This window comes from Eschrichtius robustus, chromosome 18 (assembly GCF_028021215.1).
Source record: "Eschrichtius robustus isolate mEscRob2 chromosome 18, mEscRob2.pri, whole genome shotgun sequence".
NCBI classification, from domain to species: domain Eukaryota; kingdom Metazoa; phylum Chordata; class Mammalia; order Artiodactyla; family Eschrichtiidae; genus Eschrichtius; species Eschrichtius robustus.
In genome coordinates, this window is record NC_090841.1 from 59,621,205 (window position 1) to 59,643,453 (window position 22,249).

The 22,249-nt window shown below is 32.7% G+C and overlaps 1 pseudogene; it reads left to right on the plus strand.

Annotated features, from left to right (window-relative positions):
* Positions 1-415: 415 nt before the first annotated feature.
* On the plus strand, positions 416-21,735 carry LOC137751876 (MOB kinase activator 1A-like; annotated as a pseudogene).
* Positions 21,736-22,249: the final 514 nt, after the last annotated feature.

A 22,249-nucleotide genomic window follows, 5' to 3' on the forward strand; every position in this document is an offset into this window, starting at 1 on the left:
AGAAAAGAGATTTAGAAGTCGCTTACGTCACTTTTTACTAAATTTTATTGGCAAAGCTCAGTCACAAGACTATCATGAAAGGGACTGGGACATGGAAACTATCTGTATATTCTGGAAAAGAATACAGGGACAGGTTAGCACTACTCTTCAGTTTGTCTACTCTACCGTTTTGAACACCATATATCAATTCACTCCTTGCTTCCCATACATAAAATAGTCTTCCGGTAAAATTACACAGAATTTAGTCAGTTAAAACAACCATTTAATTTCGCTTACAATAATGTGGGTCAGGATTTGGGAAATGTCTTAATCAGGAAATTATTTCTTGGAGTTGCTTGTGTGTTTGGAATCAGATGTCATTAGGAATCAGTTGTTGGCTGGAAACAGATGCCATTTCTGGGACCAGCTGCACAGGATGACCACGATAGCTCATTCACACGGCTGGCAGTCGGAGCTGCTGTCAACCGGGAGCTCATCAGGCCGTCAGCTGGAACTCCCACGTAATCATCAAATAGAAAACGATAACGTACACTGATATGGGCTACATGCCTCTTTCTAAAGATAACAAAATATTATTTTAATTTGTTAAACTTAAAAAATATGATTAAGAAAAAGATACGCACTTGGATTATATTAAGTATATAATTTATTTAAGAAAATAATTATATTAGTATGAATGAGAAAATGTGTGAATAATTATGGGGCAAATTTTTAATAAAGTTTATGCTATTAATATATTTCTATTAGGAATAATTTTCATTATAAATTCAGTTAAAGGGTTGAAATATAAACCTGTTGCTCTTTTTGTGAGCATGTAGCTGAAATATTTGTTTATATGTATATATATATATATATATGTTTGTCCGTTTATTTATTTATTTATTTAAATGCTTCAGTGTACAGATTTATGAAATTATATATTGAACACATGTGTAATCACAATCTGGATGAGATATTAAGAAATAGACCCTTATCAAACCTTTGTTTTGCTTACAATTTGCACACACACACCCAACACAAACACATATCCATTTTAGTTTTTTATATACCAAGAAGTTCAGTTGCTAGTTCATAGGGTATGCATATGTCTGGGTTTTATAATTACAGAGATTTTTCCAAAATGTTATATAGTAGTAAATAACATTTCTAGGTGCCTCTCTCCCTCTCCAACACTTGGTATCTTGGATTTTTTAAGTTTAGCTCTTCTGGAGAACCTCACACCTCACTATGGTTTAAATTTCCATTTTTATAATGACCAATGACGTTGAACCTTCAAATAATCTTATAAACCACCTTGGCTCTCTTGTTTCAAGAAATGTTCTTCCAGACTGCCCAGTTTTTAACTTATGGTGGCAGTCTTTTTGTACTTGATATGGAAGAGTACTTTATCCTCAATATGATTTCTTTTTGAATATATGCATTACACACAACTTTTCTCACTCTATGTCTTGCCTGTTTTTGCATAGAGCCTTTTAAGTAATAAAAGGACTTAAATACACTCTATTGATGAAGTAAACATATTGATCCTTAACTTTATGTGTGGCACCCTTTATATTTGGATTAAAAGGTCATGAGAAAACTTTCTGTATTTTTTTCTAGAAGCCTTATTTTAAAATAACATTTTGCATATGGATGCACAGACTGGAACTTGCTTGCCTATGTTGTGACATAAGGCTCTTTTGCTGTGTCCAATTTACTGTTTATCTAATCTATTTAGTTATTAATTTCAGTTATTAAAATTTTTATTTCAAGGATTATAATTTGATTCAGTTTTGGTTTATTTGTTTGTAATTTCAATTCTCTGATGAAACTCTCCAGCATATCTTTTCTTTATTTCGTCGTATTCACCATGGGTATTTTAAACTTTTCCTGAGATTTATAACACCTGTCTGTTACAGCTGTCTGTTTTCTCTTGATTCTCCATCAGTTAATCCCATATTCTGGCATGTCTTTTAATTACTCTGAAATGTTAGACTTTGTGTACCAGAAAGGTTAGTAGCTCTGAATGTCATCTTCATCCAAGGAGCATTCAATGTGCTCCTTGCAGCAGAGGGATTGATTACAGGCACATCACCTTAATCCAAACAAGGCTAGTCTATTTCCAGCTTTTATGTAATCATAAACTATAAACCTTTCAGAGCACTGACTGTCTTGCATGCTTACTAGCTCTTCTCTTTCTTTTGCCCCTTAATCCAAGTTTTTGCTTCTCCAGTTCTCCTATGAGAGCACCAAATTCTACGCTTAGCTTTTCAGTCTTTCAAAAAGTTGTTTTCTCTCTTTATTTCCCTCTAAGTAACAAATCTCAAGCTTATAATAAAAGCCCCAGGGTCATATATATATGACATTTGTTTGTGTTGCTTGGATGTTTTACACAGTATTTAGCATTTACATACAAGAAAATGCACACAGGTTTTCTAGTGATTAAATAATATGACTATTTCATTCAGAGATAAATGCTAATTGATTCTATAATCATGCATCTTAGAGTTATATCCAAAAATGCAGGAAAGATACAATACAACTATTTTCACTAAACTTGGATCTCCGAATCTCTTTTGTATTTCCACAACATAATCTTATAACCAAAGTGCTATAATTTCCATGGTTACTCAGACAGCTAATGCTTGCTATGGTTAAAATTTGTGTCAGATTTCTCGGAGAGTTTTCATAGAAGTAGACAACAGCACAAAACTATTTCTAAGGTTCCCAAATTTGGCAAGAACTGTGTAGGTGAATGCCAAGAACAACAAAAAAAATTTTTTTCTAGTTCTTACTATCCTTCTGAGATATCTTTAATTGCTTTTAGTTAGGTGCTCTGAATCTCTGTCTTTGATCAATGAATCTCAGCAGCTGATTGTATGTCTAGGTTCTACAGACTTGTTAAAAAAAATTAACTTAGGCTCTACAGCTTAGAAGAATGACGTTAACTTTAAATGACTGTAATTATTGTAAATCACGTGGGAAATTCAAGTTGCCTCAACTATGACAATCCAAGGAAGGATTTTTGTATTAGATCCTGACTACTTAGTTTTCAATGAACCTATTATATATTGGCTAGCATTTGTTGGCTTTTTTGTATTTTTTTTGATATTTTGATATAATCTCAGTGTATTTAAAAAGATGTTTATATATAAAAATGTACTTATTTTCATTTGTTCAGATATAACGCATATTGCTTTCACATTATCCTAATTAACTAGAAATCTGTTGTCTGAATTTTTTTAAATTTTTAAATTTATTTATTTATTTTTGGCTGCGTTGGGTCCTCATTGCTGCGTGGGAGCTTTCTCTAGTTGTGGCGAGCGGGGGCTACTCTTCGTTGCAGTGCAAGGGCTTCTCATTATGGTGGCTTCTCTTGTTGCAGAGCATGGGCTCTAGGCGCGCGGGCTTCAGTAGTTGTGGCTCGTGGGCTGTAGAGTGCAGGCTCATTAGTTGTGGTGCACGGGCTTAGTTCCTCCGTGGCATGTGGGATCTTCCTCGATCAGGGCTCAAACCCGTGTCCCCTGCATTGGCAGGTGGATTCTTAACCACTGTGTGACCAGGGAAGCCCTGTTGTCCAAATTTTTTAAGTCAAGTTTTCTTTGGTTTTTGTAGATCACTTATTCATGAAGATGGAAGATATTATTATAGCAACTTGATGCTTACTTAATGCTTGCTTCATTTAATAAAAATTTAATTTTTATCTTGCAGCAGAAAGCTTAACAAGCCTTGACTGCTATCTTTCTGAAAATATGAGTGAAAGAGTGACACTACCTACTACAAGGATGGGATTCATAATCATAAAATGTGAGGGAGAGAACAGACTATTTTTTAACATTTAAGATATAAATAATAACCTAAGTCCACATGAGTTTCCCTGCATAAAATTTATCAAGTGGGTGGAGGGTAAAGTATGAAATATGAAGCTTATATTTTCAAGAAAATAGGAAATGTACACACAAAGTTATCATTATTCTACAAGCTGGAGCTACTGTTAAGTCCATGTATTGTCAGTAAATGAAAAGCTAAACACTGTATTTACATGCAAATACAATGTATAATAGTAAAAGCAACTTGTGTTGTGATACTACTTGCTAAGTATCCAAATCTCTAAATTAGCTTCAAATTTTATTAATATTATTTTTGTAACTAATTATTAATAATAATTTACATGATATAAATTTATTATACATTTTGACAAAAGTATAATTTATTTGACAAAATACAATGAATAAATTGAGTAATGTATCATTTAAAGCTTGTGTTTCCTTATTTATTTTCATTTTCGATGATCTGTCCATTGGTGAAAGTGGGGTGTTAAAATCCCCTACTATGATTGTCTTACTGTTGATTTCCCCTTTTATGGCTGTTAGTATTTGCCTTATGTATTGAGGTGCTCCTATGTTGGGTGCATAAATATTTACAATTGTTATATCTTCTTCTTGGATTGATCCCTTGATCATTCTGTAGCGTCCTTCTTTGTCTCTTGTAATAGTCTTTGTTTCAAAGTCTATTTTGTCTGATATGAGAATTGCTACTCCAGCTTTCTTTTGATTTCCATTTGCATGGAATATCTTTTTCCATCCCTCACTTTCAGTCTGTATGTGTCCCTAGGTATGAAGTGGGTCTCTTGTAGACAGCATCTATATGGGTCTTGTTTTTGTATCCATTCAGCCAGTCTATGTCTTTTGGTTGGAGCATTTAGTCCATTTACATTTAAGGTAATTATCATTATGCATGTTCCTATTACCATTTTCTTAATTGTTTTGGGTTTGTTATTGTAGTTCTTTTCCTTCTCTTGTTTTTCCTGCCTAGAGAAGTTCCTTTAGCATTTGTTGTAGAGCTGGTTTGGTGGTGCTGAATTCTCTTAGCTTTTGCTTGTCTGTAAAGGTTTTAATTTCTCCATTGAATCTGAATGAGATCCTTGCTGGGTAGAGTAATCTTGATTGTAGGTTTTTCCTTTTCATCACTTTAAATATGTCCTGCCACTCCCTTCTGGCTTGCAGAGTTTTTGCAGAAAGATCAGCTGTTAATCTTATGGGGATTCCCTTGTATGTTATTTGTTGTTTTTCCCTTGTTGCTTTTAATATTTTTTCTTTGTATTTAATTTTTGATAATTTGATTAATATGTGTCTTGGCATGTTTATCCTTGGATTTATCCCATATGGGACTCTATGTGTTTCCTGGACTTGACTATTTCCTTTCCCATATTAGGGAAGTTTTCAACTATAATCTCTTGAAATATTTTCTCAGTCCCTTTCTTTTTCTCTTCTTTTTCTGAGATCCCTGTAATTCAAATGTTGATATGTTTAATGTTGTCCCAGAAGTCTCTGAGAGTGTCCTTAATTATTTTCATTCTTTTTTCTTTATTCTATTCTATTCTATTTTATTTTATTCTATTTATTCTTTATTCTATTCTATTCGATTCTATTCTTTTCTTTATTCTATTTCTTTTTTCTTTATTTTCTTTATTCTTTAATAGTTATTTCCACTATTTTACCTTTCAGGTCACTTATCCGTTCTTCTGCCTCAGTTGTTCTGCTATTGATTCCTTCTAGAGAGTTTTTAATTTCATTTATTGTGTTGTTCATCATTGTTTGCTCTTTAGTTCTTCTAGGTCCTTGTTAAAGGTTTCTTGTATTTTCTCCATTCTATTTCCAAGATTTTGGATCATCTTTACTATCATTACTCTGAATTCTTTTTCAGATAGACTGCCTATTTCCTCTTCTTCTGTTTGGCCTGGTGGGTTTTTTACCTTGCTCCTTCATCTACTGTGTATTTCTCTGTTTTCTCATTTTGCTTAACTTACTGTGTTTGGGGTCTCCTTTTCACAGGCTGCAGGTTCATAGTTCGCATTGTTTTTGGTGTCTGCCCCCAGTGGCGAGGTTGGTTCAGTGGGTTGTGTAGGCTTCCTGGTGGCGGGGACTGGTGCCTCTGTTCTGGTGGATGAGGCTGGATCTTGTCTTTCTGGTGTGCAGCATCATGTCCGGTGGTGTGTTTTTGGGTGTCTGTGACCTTATTATGATTTTAGGCAGCCTCTTTGCTAATGGGTGGGGCTGTGTTCCTGTCTTGCTAGTTGTTTGGCATGGGGTATCCAGCACTGGAGCTTGCTGGTTGTTGAGTGGAGCTGAGTCTTAGCATTGAGACAGAGATCTCTGGGAGAGCTCTTGCTGATTGATATTATGTGGGGCCAGGAGGTCTCTGGTGGTCCAGTGTCCTGAATTCGGCTCTCCCACCTCAGAGGCTCAGGCCTGACACCTGGCCAGAGCATGTGGCTGAAAAAGACCCTGTCAGCCACATGGCTGGAGTGCCTCCAGAGTTGGAGAAGCTGGCGTGCAGTAGCTCTCCCTCTGCACTGCACATTAGAATCACCTGTTTCTTCCTTGTTTTGCCCCAAAGGCAGTGTTCCACAGATAAAAACAGTAGCCTTGAAAATAGTCACAGCTCTGAGATGGCTTTTTATTTTTCCTTTGTGCTTAGTTGGTTTCACTTGCTCACAGGGGGCCACGTGTGGAGACCTCACACCCGGCTCTTCCAAACAGAGTTCCTAGTGCAGAATGGCTGCCGCCAACACCTCAGCTGAGGCGGGCCATGTCTATTTGTATTCTTAAGATAGTTAACCTTGACATTTTTCCTGAAAAGAAATCCTGAAGACCCATCCTCTCTAACAAAATACTGTCATTCAAGTATTTATTTCAAGTATTTATTTGTAACTTTGTTTTTTTTCTTTTCTTCTTCAATTTTTGTTTTTTTTTTTTTTTTTTGGTAATACCCATGTAGGTGAGGGTGTAACCCTTGTAGCATATGGACTGTCTGGGTGTCTTAGTATCAGCTCCTGTCTAGAGCTGACTCAAGGCTAAGTCTTTTACCCCAAGGAAGGCTTTAGAATTTATGTGATTTTTATTGTAAATAATTCCAGGAACAACCTTTCTCTCTTTACGCAACTGAGTTATTGCCTCAGGTCAGGATTATCTGAATTTCAGAAACTTTTTTGTTTTGAGTTGTGGAATAATCAATTACTTTTGTAGGGACTCAGTTTTGCATTATAAAAGAATTTATGTTTTTTTTTTCTATTATTTCTAGGCATTTTACACAGGAGGGTATTCAGGCTATATACATCTACAAGGGAGTTCTAAGAAGTGGAAATGGTAAGGAAAACTTAATGCCAATACATTGACATTTTTGATAATATATACAGTTCTTCAGAAACATTCAGATAAATAACTGCATAACATTCTAATAGTAAATAGCTTTCTAACAGTTAAATACATGAGATCATCTCCTACAAGTTATACCCCCAGTACTTATGCATATATTTATGATCTTGTTTATTTCAGTAACTCCTCAAATGGAGTCCACAACGAACCAATTTTTATGACTATTGCAAAACTACCTTTACAATTGTCTGATTTATCATCTCTCACGAAAACTACTCCAGTAGCTGCCTGATATGTCTCCCAGATTCACTCTTGCCCTTCTTCTTTCTGTTCTCCATACAAACTAAAGCGATACTCTTTCCTCAAAACTATTTGAAAGCAAGATTCACAAAGGCAGATATTTTTTTCTTTCCTTTCTCTTTGACAAAATATAGTTCTTAGTAGAGGGCCTAGCATATAGCAAGCAGTTAATAAATATTTATTGAATAACTGAATGTACTTATAGTGAAGTTCTAAACAGTGTGGCCTCTGGGTGTCACTTTAACCAGAATTTCTACTCCCGTTCCATTCCCGCATCAAGTATCCATCTGTCTTCCTACTCTCTTGAATTATGCCTATGGCTTTCTGGTCCAGAGATGTTCACTTACTTTTATGAAAGATGTATATCGAAGAATGACAGTGGAGAAAGAAAAAAAATGAAAAACATATTTGGAGCAAGATGAGAAAGCTAAAAAAAGCATATCTCTTTTCTTACAAAATATTTTTATAAACATTAATTTCTTTTCAACCCCAAAATGTAATCTGTCAAAAAAGTTCTCATAACAAAGGTAGGAAAATGATATAATTGTAGACTAGACTACAGAAGCAGTTTTATTTTCCCTCAGTTTTCTCAAATGTAATTACATAATGAAATAACAGCATGTAGATTTTTAAAGTGCTCTAAGCAGCTTATGATGTAATAATTAAATATATCATTTAATGTGTGAATTTTATTCAGGCCAATGAGCATCTTGGATAATCTATGTCACAGGGGAAAATATAAAGTATCTATTCAAAATTATCTTGAAAAGTTAGGTGTTTTTGCTTTTGAAAAAATATAATAGTGCTTATCTGTTGGTGCAAGATTCTCCATCTAGGTGTTACAATATCTAAATTCTATGAGTTGATAGTAATATCTTGCATACAGTTTTTACAGTAAAAATGTATACTGTAATTCATTGTTTTTCACAAATAAAGATGCTTTTAGGCGTGTTCTCATAAAATAGTGTTTTAAAGAGTATATGATTCCTTGTGACAACCCCAAAGTTTATATGTAGTAATAATTTCACCATAACACTGCAAAAAACATTTGCGAGTGGAAAGTTCTTGAAGTAAAACCTTTCCTATTAATTTTTCAGTATACACACTTGTATTTCTCTCTTCATGATCAAAATTATTCTTCGGTTTCTCCCAATAAATGTTATACTTAAAATATTTTTACAAACTGCATTTTGTTTGCTTTCTGTTTGTTTCAGTTGGCTGGGTAATTCTAAATGTATCACTATAGCAGTAAAGAATCAAGGTCAGATAATGTATAATGGAAATAACTCATAGATAAAAGTTAAAAACTTTCCAGAGTTCTCTGTGTTAGAGATAAAATCCATTGTGACAACTGACTGAATCAAAACAGAACACTGGATATTTGCTCAGTTCAGTATTTTAGTAGAGTGATGGAGTGACTTAAAAGATTACTTCTGAAAAGGAAATTATATTTTATTGGTTTAATACTATATACAATTAGTTACAAATATTTGCTCAGTTTAAAGTAGCCAAATATTAGACTCTACCATACCTCACACCTACTGTTAAAAAATACAAATTTTCCTAATAAATCTCAGGAAAATATTAAATTATACTTATTTATAAGCAGGTAAGTTTTTTAGAAGACAGTCAAAACAGGGAAATGCTTAGAAAAGAAATTTTTATCAGCAACAGCAGTAATAGCATTTCCTTCCTTTCACTGCTCTGCTTGGATTAAAATGATTCCTGGCATTACTTATCTGGTCTTGGTGACAATGCCAAGTTCTCAAATGTCCTCACATAACATGTGGTTGCAACTATGGTCGTAAATGTTATTGATAACTAGCAAAGTTTAATTAATTAATAGATCAAGTTAAGTAATCTCCTAATTCTCTGATAATGGCAATTGATTTTTAATTTTATTATAAAATTTGATGAGTGTATTTTTAAATGCATTTAAAACTGAGTCTTAGTTTTTCTTCCTTTTGTGTGCTTTACTACATAAATATTCAGTTTCATTTTATCAGAAATGTCTTTTATGAGCCTGACTTTAATGTTAATTTAATCTTTTAAGCTAATCCTTTGTGTACCATGCAGAAAGTGTTATTCTAATGACAAAAGCAGTCAAAACACTAGAATTAATGTGTTGTTAATTAACACAGTTTATTATTTTGTTTCCTTAAATTTTCAAATCTTTGAGTAAAATACTGTCACAAGGTAATTAGAAAGTTAGAACATAGAGACCTGTTCTCAACTGCTGAGTAAAGTATAACCACTTTAGAAATGAAATCTGACAGGTGCTATTTCTGGTTAGCATCTTGAAATATGTCAGTCTCTAAAATCTTACTTCTCAATATCAAAAAGGATTTAGCATTTTAAAGAAAATAATCTCTGTCAGAGGGATCAAAAAATAAATAAATAAATCCTCAAATTTTCTTTCTCATTTGCCTTCTTTCACCTTTTTTCACCTTTTGTTGAGATAGGAAGAAAAACCATACCCTGCTATACTTCTATTTTTCCTTACAAGGCTTTGCAATCTTCTTATACTTTTAAGCTTGTATTCTAACCTATGTGTGAAATTTTGGAATAGAATGTGTACATAATGAGACCCTGTGCTGGCAAAGTGGTGGCAATAAACAAAAATTTATTGCTCACTGTTCTTGAGGCTGGGAAGCCCAAACTTAAGGCATTGGCAGATCTGGTGTCTGGTGAGAGCCTGCTAGACAGGTGGCTATCTTCTCCCTGTATCCTCACATGGCCAAAGGAATGAAGGACCTCTCTGGGGTCTCTTTTATAAGGGTACTAATGCCATTCATAAGAGTTCCATCTTCATGACCCAAGAATTTTGAGGGTCACAAACCTCAGTCTACAGCAGATCCTATTTGTATTTTGATAGGCTGCATGTTTGACATAAAGTTGTGTGTGTGTGTGTGAGATCAATTAAGTAATTAAATAATGGAAATAAATTTAGAAGTTGGTTAAGAAAATAATCAAACACTTGTGTGCAAGGTAATCTATTTAACACACATACTGGTTTGTGACTACTTCAGAATTTTCTTATACTGATGAAATGGAAATAGAAGAATATTGAATTTTTTCTTGAGTTTCCATACTTCAAGGGCTCAAGTGTTACAGACAGCATATCACTACATATTCACTCATTCATACGTTTCTCCTGGGTTCAAACTTTCGCTGAAATTGCTGCAAAAAACATAGAATTAATGTATTTCCTATGTATTTATATTCAATGAATTTTGCTAAAATTGAGGCTTTTGCCTATATAGTATAATAAGATGAAAAAGAAAATTTTACATTAGTTTCAACACAGTTATTTTAACTACAATGAGCCATATGGCATGTATTAATCCTAAAAAATAATATGCCAATAGTTTATTTTTATTTAGCTATAGTGGTTTAAAATATATAGTTACTTCAAACTTGTGGCTTCTTTCAATGAATGAAAGAAAACCAAAAATCATCAAGGCTTATGATGATTCGGCTTCAGTCTTTGGAAAACTGAAAATAAAGGTCTCATTCCTTTGATATTAAACAATTTTTTTTCAATTACTTACTCCATTAAGTAAAAAGTCATATGCATAGAGTATAACAGCTATTATCTGTGATATTTTCATTAACAGTATTTTACTACATAGTGTGAAGTATCAGTAAGATAAAATACCCTATTTTTCCCTTAACGTTTGTCATAGGATTAAAACGTTTATTCATATGAATTTTTATACTAACAACATAACATTTTCAAATATGGTATTACAAATACATTAAAATTACAGTGTTGTTGAAAGGTACAAATATGAAACTATATCCTCTGTCTTGCTATACAGCTAAAACTTTGATTTTAAAATATCTGTTTCCATTTGGGCACTAACATTCACTGACTAACTGAATCAAATATTCAAATATTTTGAAAGCCAAATTATCCTATTATATAGTCCTTCCGGTATGTGTTTGTGTGTGTGTGTGTGTGTGTGTGTGTGTGTGTGTATAAATGTATACCACACATAGTATAACAAATTATTCTCTCTAATGAGAGGACAGTTAAAATTTAATACTAGCAGAGTAAAAAAGGAGAATTTAAGAACACCTGGTGAACTCAATGAAATTCTGCAAAAATAAATTAATTAATAAATGAATAAATAATATATAAAGAGCTAATATACAGTCCAAAATTTTATAGACAGAACTTTTTCAATAAGTAAGTTTGCCAGAATAAGTAAAAATCCAACACACAAATACACACACAGAAATATAAACACACACTAATAATTGCTATGCAAAAAGGCACAAATACACACACAGAAATATAAACACACACCAATAATTGCTATGCAATCTTAATAGGAAAAACACAAATATAGAGGCACAAAGATCCTTTGTACAGGTACAAATTTTAAGAGAATGTAAAGAAACATTGTTTCCTATTGATTTATTTTCAAACATTAAATAGTATTGCCTCTCAACATTACCTTAATGTATTCATTCTGATTTATAGAGAAGATAAAATTGTTTTAGGAAATTATCAATACTCTGGAACAATCTGTTTATCAAAATCATAATCATGCTCTAAGATACACAACCTTCTGTTTTGAGGGAGCATCCTCGTGTTTTCATAGCTATTTATTCTCACAGCTAAATTAATCAATCTTAATTGCAATATCTTAATAATGATATATTTTCCAAATCCTTGTAAATATTCTATAATACCTATTGCTAATATTTTTAGTATAATTTTGAATTAATCTATCAAAATACATTTTTTTCTCGCAAGGAATTATTATAGTCCCTCAAATAGAGTGAGGTTATCAGAAATGAACAATTAAAAAGGAATAAAACTTTACATGTTGGCTCTTTACACCTTAGACATGGCTTTGACTTTAGAAATGTATTACCTCCTTCACTTTTTGAAGCGAGGTATCTGAGACCTAGAAAAGTCATACAATCTAAGATTGAGAGGCTAATTTTGCATAATGAATTATTTTTTCTATATTTGCTTTTATGTTGCCCAGTAGATTATTTCCAACAATTATTGAAAAATTACTATTTTGTCCTGTCTTTTATCTAAAAGCATTAAAATATAAATAAAAGAAAACTGAATTAAAGATAAAAGAATGGTTTACACATAGAATCCTTCTCTAAAAATATTTACTTCAATTTTAAGTTAATGTCTCAGTAAATCATATTTCCTTTCTCTCAGTATTTATATAATATTTTTGTCTAATTAAAACAACTTCAATAGAATTAACACAGATTATGGCCTGCCTGACTAACATAGTAAATATAAACGGCAAGCTGTTTGATGAGATTTCCAGTTGAGAAACACAAAATAATTTAGGTAATAACCTCTCTTCTCATGGCAAACATTGTGGAAACTGGAGAAATTATGCTAAATAAGTAATAAGATAAAGAGTATGTGCTAATGTGAAATATAAGCAAAACTTGGCAAATAATTTAAAATATTGTTGAGGACTGGATGATATTTACAGTTCTGGATTTCTGGGAAACTGAAATGTAACCCACTGAAATTGAGATTATGCTTAGTTTAATTTTTTTGATGCATGCTGCATGATTAAATAATTATGTGTAGAATACCTCAAGAAGTCTATATGGCTTGGATGAGCATAGTGGTGGTTAAAATTTGTTTCATAATGGGGTAGACAAATGAGTAAAGTTACAGAAGACATAGGATGCATGATGTTTCAAAAAAAGAGATAAAATGGAATTGGATTTATAAAAAAAGCTAAGTCATGAGATCAGTTGATTAGGCTTTGTAGAGAATTTCTCTCTGCTTTATGTCTACCTCAAGTATTTCTTTATAATATTATAAGTACAGTTCCTTATGTAAAGCATAACACTGTCATGTTATGCACAGTTATCAAGATAACCTTATATTCTTGAACATATAGAACATGGATTTTGGCCTATACTGTATACTGTCTACACTTTAAAAAAAAAATAATAAGATCTGTATTATTATATGACATCCTATGGCTAGATGCACTTAGGTGGGTTACCAGACAGTAGGAAGTTGAACAGTATTGATATGGGGGTCAGGCATTGAGGCTTTAGTGGTCTCATGGTTGAATGGGTCCACCACTGTGAAAAAGAGAACCTTGTGTGGAGGGCATCATTGGATTTGTTTACTGAGTCCAAAATGGAAAATATTTCATCCCATGGCCAGGGTGGACCTTATCATGTGGAACTGTAGCCACCCAGATGAACACACACCCTGGAGGCACTGCCAGCAGGAAGAAGCCTCTGGTCAGAACTGGATCACTATACCACTAACTTTGGAATGTTTTTATGGTTTAAAAGATCTGCTCCCAAAGTCACTGAATTTAACATTACTGTGTCGTTTAGATTGTGGATTTCAGTTTGGGGGGTTCATCTTGGAGGTACTACAACAATCTAGTATTGTGGAGTTTCCTTCAAGACCAGAAGTGTAAATTAGGGCATGCTATTAGATTCTGTCTACTTATGTATGGAGTAATCTCATATTTTTTATCTTCATAATTGCACTTCACTTATGTATGATTTTTAACAGTGAGATAAAGATGGGGTAAATTGGTTAAACCTTTTGGTCTCTAAAACTCTGATATACAGTGTGTTAGGTGATAAAGATGTAAAGATGAATAAAACTAAGTCTGTGACATTAAAGAAATCCTGTTTTAACCTGAGACACAAACATCTCCTAAGTAACTGCAATCTGAAAGATCAAATGTGACCTGTGGTGATAATTTCTTTGAGAGCACAGAACAAAGTGAGCCCACCTAAACAAAGTCAGTATCCTTCATTGCAACCATCTCCACTCAGAATTATTTGTCAATAAGTGTGTCCATGTCTTACTATGATCTGCAGAAGGGGTTTCCTAACAAAGTCTGCAAACAACTTTCTCTTGGGCAAATGTTATTCTGATTGGGTTCTTCCAGTACTAGAAAGCATGTCTCCAACTCATTTGTGTTGTATACTGTAAATAATGTGCTCCTACTAGCCATTAAGTTGTTCTAATTAAAATTATTTTCTGGACACTGATAGCAGGAAAATTTACCAGTGTATTACAAGGAGATTAAAAAACAAACAAAACAAGACAAAACAGAACAAAAATCTTTCTATCTAGTGTTTTCAGTAGAAGCATGCTACAATTTTCCTTAGCTATTTGGATTAATACAAGTTGTGGTCACGAAATAAGAAAATTTTCTGAACATCAGCTTAGTTCCTAGTGACTCCATGTGCAGATTTTGTTGATTTTATCCTATAAGCAGAACATATACTACAACAGTCCCACTTCATGACCGGAGACACTTTTTCTTGTAGCTTTATTTTTTTTCCACTATTTTTTCTCATTAGAGGCAGAATCTGCTTCTTTATTGGTTCTTTATTTGCTTAATATTTTTTTATTTCAAAAGCAGAAAAAAAGAAAAAAAAATCAATTAGCCTCTTTCACCTTGAGAAAACAAAAGTCTTTTTAGTACTTTTAGTGAAGTACTTTATTAAATAGGAAACAGCTATTGGTATTATCAGGATTCAGGATTTAAGTATAAAAATGACAAACCACAAAAATAGAATGCTTATTTCCCATACAAATTAAAACTGCCTTCAAACTGTTTCAAAGTACTTGTGCTTTGCCTCATAAGATGCTATTTTCAAACTTGAAATAGGGAAATCATTTTTCCTTCTTTCTGACAGATAAAGCCATTTAACTTTGTTACAAAATGTTATAGACTACGATAAGTGACAATCATAAATATGTATTGCAAATGTCCTTGTATTGTTCTACATATATTAAACTTATTTAAGTATTGTAAAAAGTAAAATTTCAGTAAATCATGTTCTGACTGCAGGTGTGCTGATAATCAGAAACTTGAGGCAGAGTTTATTGAAACAAGTCATTGTAAAATCTATAAAGCCATCAATTCATTTATCTCAACCTAATCATAGATAAAAGAGTCTTAAGAATCATTAACTATACAGGATGTCCCTACAAGCTCACTAAATGATAGAGATATATAAATGTGGTAATATTATGAAGATGTAAGAATATTAGATTTTTAAAAAAATATATTAAAATTATTTCAGAATCAAAATGCATAGCTATAAGCTATTATTTAATAGTAATGTAATGGTAAATCTATTTCACAATATATTATCTCTATACTTTATTGGAAAGATTTTCAAAATAATGCTCAACAAATACTCAGATTATACTGTTGAAAATTTCATGAATTTAGTGCAATCTATTTTGACTGCACTCTTATATTGCCAGTTTTTCACCTGATCTATTTCTACAGATTATTTAGCTGTCCGTATATCTTGATATTCTTTGGTTACTATTATAAAAATACATATAAAATAAGTTTGAAAATTAGGAAAAAGTTTTCATTCTGCCATTGACAAGCATTGTCACTGAATGACCTAAGACAGACTGTAAAATATCTGTGTAGCCTCTTGAATGTCAATAAAAGTGTTAGATTGTTTGGAAGTGATTTATAGCCTCATGAGAAATGACTACCCATATAGTAAAGGATAATTTAAATCTTAAATTGTGTTATGCTTATGGCTCAAAGAATAATTATTACAAAGAATCTCTAACCTCTCATGTATCTTTTTATCCACTGTTCAACAAACTTAGCATCTCTTTTGAATAATAATGACCCTAACTTTCAAATTTGACATTTAAAATAATAGCATACAGATATATATAAACATAAGTGTATTTTTGAGGAATATTACGTTATTAGGTTTATTGTTGAAAAATATCCCGATTTCTAGAAATTTACAAAATAATTTCAGAAAACTGCAGAGCGTAGTAATTCTTTGAGAGAAATAAGTCATTTCTCTAAGGCCTGAGTCAGTATGAATGCATGTGGAATGTGCTAACTAAAATATTTTGTCTCATATAATTTATCTATACATTATGTAGTAACGTTACTTCATTGTCTGGGTCAGTCATTTTTTCAGCACATATGCACTGAATGCCTGTTTACTGTATACTTCTCTCTATTCCAATTTATTGTCTAATTCCATTCTAGGTTCCTGCCACAGATCTATCTTCCACCTTATCCCTCACATCTTTAAAGACTACCCTCAATTATCCGGCATTAGTAAGTATCTAATAGTCCTTGTTAGATAAAGTTTCTTGTCTTGTCTCCTTTGCATGGTATTGGCTGCCTCTGATGTATGTGTCCCATACAGAATATTTTGATTAAGGGTATTGCTGGGCATACTTAGCAACTGACTATCAGAGTCTATCCACTTTAATAAAATAGTATAGACATATTTTTCAAATCATACTCTATAAATGCAAGAAGATACAGTTACTTGGGAGGACTGAAAAAGTTTTTACCTCTACCTTCATTTTTAGAATTTTTCTTAAATCAATAGGTTTGCTTTTAAAATAATTAAAATTTCCACTTTTTGAAAATAATAAACACCATAATTTACATGTATGAAGTAATTTAGATTATACAAATAATTTCCTATAGTTATCTCAATAGAATATTTAAAAATATAGTTCAAATAATATATACTTAGTAAATTAGTCTTGTTTATTGTCTAGTATTAGTCTAATTTAGTCTTTTTATTACTGACTACAAAGTTAACTTTGTTTTTATTACTTTTTAATGTCAGAGTGATTCAGACCTTGGAGATATTTATTAAATATAAAACAGCAGGCACACAGTCAAACTCAAGTCAAATTTAGAAGGATGCAAAAATTGTTTTTTTAACGCCATCAATTCTTTACTTCACATGAAGGTGCATCTGCTGAATATGTGGGTGATTTCAGACAAAAAATAAGCTTTCTGGTCCTCATGTCTTATAACCTTTGCATAAGACCACAAGCCAAGAAAGTAAAGGTCTTACTGCAAATCAGTGTTGCCCTATTTTATTTGTATATGTGTTTAATATGTATTCATCACTCTTACAGTCTACATCTAATTAAAAACAGTAACAATTGTATTTAGCTATAAAACACAAATATATTTTGAAAATATTATATATTTTTTTCTGCTGCTGTTTGTATTAAAGAAATATACACTCATGTGTTAACAAAGTTTAGCTGAATGTTTCAGTTTGCACATAATATAGAAATTAAATTCTCATAAATTTCAGTTTGCAACATCCTATGCGCTATTAGGATTACAGATTAAAATTTTAATCCTTAATTAATGATGCTTAATAATTCTATTAATTTATTAGATGTGTTTGTTTCTTAATATCAAATCCCTGAGCTAGATTTGATCACAGAAGCCCCAGTAGAAGGTGAATGTTGCATGCTTGCTTGTACTCAAAGATTAGGTGACCTGTGGTCTAGCGCATACCCTAAATTGGAATCTTTTCAGTCCACAATATACTGAAGAGGTTGCCACAATGTGTTTTGGGTCTCATGTGTATCTGCTCCCCCAAACTCTTTGACTATATCTGGATTCTCATTCTTAAAAATGTTGTACCACCATCTATGTAGTTGTTGAAACCAAAACCCAAGAAGATCATTTCTCTCTTTTTCTCATTTTTCTTGTTAAGCCCACTCCATAGTCATAAATATATCCAGTATATATCCATTAAATTTTCTCCATCTCCTTTTCTATCATGCTAGTCTAAGCTATCAACATCAGGTAAGAACCTAAGCTGTTGCAATAGCTACCCAACTTCTTTCCTTGCTTCAACTCTTGCACAATTCATCTTCCTTATAGAGACTAAAGCTACCTTTTCAAAACAAAAATAAGTGTACTTCTCTCCCAGCAATATAGCAATTCTGGTATTATGAAATGTTCTCCACTATCACAAAATACCCAGATGACAGACAAACGAAAATAAACAATTTTATATGCTTCTGACTGAAATGAAACTGCAGAAGTAGATACATTGAAACACTGAAGCAAATGCTTACTCAGGGACACAATTTAATAATGAAGGTTTGTGAGATTAACAGACACGTGGAGGAATTAATCTTAGTAAAGCAACCATCAAAGCAATGTATTCCCTGACTTCAGATAAGGTAAATGGCTCCCAGATTTTGTAGCCTTGAGCTTTTACTATTATTTGAAATAATTTTGGACTTGTAATACTCACATATTTAGGGACTTCCTAGACTAATACTTTTTAAATGAAATAAAAATTTAAAAATATATTTGAATAAATACAACTAGTACCACGCTTTGACACTGGTGAAAGATATCCTCATTTCAGAACTTTCCATGATTCTTGCACATTAAAATATGCTTAGTATGACTTCACAATCATACCTCAACTGATATATAAGAAAATAAGCAATCATAGATAAGAATCTGAAAAAACACAATGTATTAGATACGAGGGCTTGAAAGACTAGACTTTGGATGTTGGAATTGTAACATATAGAATAGGAAGTTATTATTATTTTCTTTTTTTTAAAATTTTTTTTTTTATAGCTACTTTATTTATTTATTTATTTTATTTTTGGCTGTGTTGGGTCTTCGGTTCGTGCGAGGGCTTTCTCTAGTTGCGGCAAGTGGGGGCCACTCTTCATCGCGGTGCGGGGACCGCTCTTCATCGCGGTGCGCGGGCCTTTCACTATCGCGGCCCCTCCCGTTGCGGGGCACAGGCTCCAGACGCGCAGGCTCAGTAGTTGTGGCTCACGGGCCCAGCCGCTCCGTGGCATGTGGGATCTTCCCAGACCAGGGCTCGAACCGGTGTCCCCTGCATTAGCAGGCAGATTCTCAACCACTGCGCCACCAGGGAAGCCCCAGGAAGTTATTTTTAAATAAGGCTTTAATGAAATAAAAGCTGGTAGAGGAAAATGAGAAACAGTATGAGATTATCAAAAATGACAAGGGGAGTTTGAAAAAAAAAAACAAAACACTACAAATTCTGAAAATGAAAACCAGAATTTTTTCCATCAAAATTCAAAAGAAAAAGGTCTACTCTTTCAATTGCTGAAAAACTTGTTTTGGATGAACTCTCTCGCTTAGCATGACTAGATAGGATTAAAAAAAAAAAAAAAAAAAAAAAAAAAAAACACCACTTTTAATAAACCTCATAGCAATAATGGCGATACTAAAATGTTGGGTCACAGTCTGGTAGAGGAACAAAACCACAAGATAAGGCTGATATTTGAGGTCATTTTCCCCCTTGAGGAAATTATAGATACATAAATATAAGTGACAGCAATAGCTGTAAGGCTCTTTTTCTATATCATTATCCCATTTTCAGAAGTGACATTTGGTTGGAAAGACAAACATTAAAATTCAGGGATAACCAACAAAAAAAGAAGTTGTTAAGCACTCAAATCTTTCACCCAAAAGATACACCTTAGAAGTGAGGCTGAACTGGATATAGATGAACCACCACAAAGCTTGAAACATAAAACTGAGTCTTCTTAGTCCCTGGTTGTAACAGGTGATTTGCCACTAGCCTAATGGCTGTAAGGTGAATCTTCACTGCAACAGGATAACAATATCCACAGCCTTACTTTATACCTAAGAGTTTTCATGAATAATGTTCACATCCAGTTTTTTAAAAATCTAGTATTAATATCACAGATTTCATCAAACAAGAGGAAAAAAGATGACAATAGAAGCAGAACCAAAAGATATCCAGATATTGGAGTTCACAGATAAAAATTTTTTTAAGTCAGCATTTAATATGAACAAAGAATAAAATATTATGGTAGAGAATTATAATAGATAAGTGGAAACAAAAAATAATCATAAGCAAATTTTAGAAGTGATTAAATTTAGTAACAAAACTCCAAGTTTGTATTTAGCAATAGATTGTACATATATAAAGAAGGAATTAGATAATTAAGAGATAAGCCAAAAAAGGAAAAATGATTACAAAAAGACAACAGGATAGAAGATTAAGGAAGGATAATAAAAAACATGTGACATAGAGTTGAAAGATCTAATAAATGGATAATTGGACTCCAAGAAATGAATGAGAGTGAGATGGATGTAGGAGAAAAGTACAAAAAGCAATATGTAACAGCTAAAAACTGAAGAAGATATCAAGTTACAGACTCAAGAAGCACTTTATATAACAAGCAAGAAAAATATAAAGGGAATTATTTCTATGCCTGCATCATAGTAAAACTAATGAAAGTCAAAGATGAAGAGAAAATATTAAAAGCAGTCAAAGAAAGAGCTTTTTAAAAAAATAAGAACAAGAATAACAAGTGATTTTATAGGAACAATAGAAGCCAAAAGAAAGTGACACCTTCAAATTGTGGTTAAAGAAGATAAATTATGGAAGTAGAATTTTATATTAGCAAAAATATGCTTTAAAATGGATATACACTCAAAATATCTTATAACACTCTAAAACAGAAAGCATTTACCACCAGCAGGTAGAGAACTAATTAGAAAGGGAAACACACAGGAAGATTCAAAGATGGTAATGTTTTATTTCTTAACTTGGGTCATGAGTATTGAGACATTTGCTCTATTCTCTTGTCATTATGTATCACATATATTTTTACATATGAGATATTTTATATTAAAATCAGAGTGAACCTGGTAAAATGTGGCTGGTTCTGCATTTAGAGTTGGTGAGGCAGGGAGCAGGCCACAGCAGCCTGTACCAGATGGACCCCAGAGGGAAGTAGTTGACAAGTGGGCTTCCACTGGTCATTGAGAATAGTTTGCTCCTCCCGTCCCTTCTAAAGAGAGATGAGTTCCTCTTTAACAGTGATCTTTTTAAACATTCAAAGAAGTATATCCCTGAAGTTTTTCATTATGAGCTCTTTAAAAACTGCAGAGAGAGCACTAGGAAATCGGAATCTGAGACAAGCTCCTATGTTGGGGAAGAGAGAGGGAACCAGCAAATGGATCACAGTTAACATTGTGGATTTCTTCAACAAGAGTATTACAGAATTCTGTCCTGAAGAAAGTTGTCTGCTCATGTCTGCATGCCAACATATGAATATCATTTGGCAGGTGATACTAATATTAAAAAGCCAATCAAATACTCTGCTCCAATATACATTGACTACTTGATGACTTTGTTCCTGGTAAGCTGGATGATGAAACATTTTCGTTCTACTATTGGTGTCCTGTTTCCCCAAAACTTTATCTGTGGCAAAGACTATTTTAATGTGTCTGTTCAGGGTTTATACCTGTACTTCTCAGCTGCACTTTCATTCTGTAATACAACTGTAGTGTTTATACCTGTATTTATCTGCTGCACTTTCATTTTGTAATGCAACTGTGAGAGGAGACTTAACTCACATTTCCCGTAAACATTTCTTTCTTTACTCAGGAGGTCAATCTGATTGATAGGCATAAATTGGCACCAGGAATTAGTTGAGAGGCTTGGATCAAAAGGCAGATAAACACTTCTTCTAGAACATGATTAACACTCTTGCTTCATTTATTACTATTTCTCAATGCTATTTGTTATAGACTAGTGATTCAAACTTTGACAAAACAGGAAAAAAAGACACCCAATGTCTACCTACTGCTAAAATGGCTTCAAAGGTAGGTGAGCCCCATAGCTTTTGAGTGAGAACTTAAGAGCACAGGCAATTCTGAGTTACTACTATGTGTGACCACTTCTGCTGTTGCCATGGAATCACTCTTAATTGTAATATGTGATGACTATCCTGTAGTTTATTAGTTTAGTTATTTTTATAAATTGAAGAAAAATGACTGTCTACTTTAGGTAATATCAAGGGATATAAAGAATTACTAGAAATAATTTTAAAAGTTTCCAAAACAAATTTCCTTAAAAAAAATCAAATAGGTCTTATTTCACTTCTGTTTATGAATATAAAAGGTACCTTTAACTTTCTATAACATTTAAAACATTTGTATCACTTTGGATAACCTTTATTCTCATGTTTATAT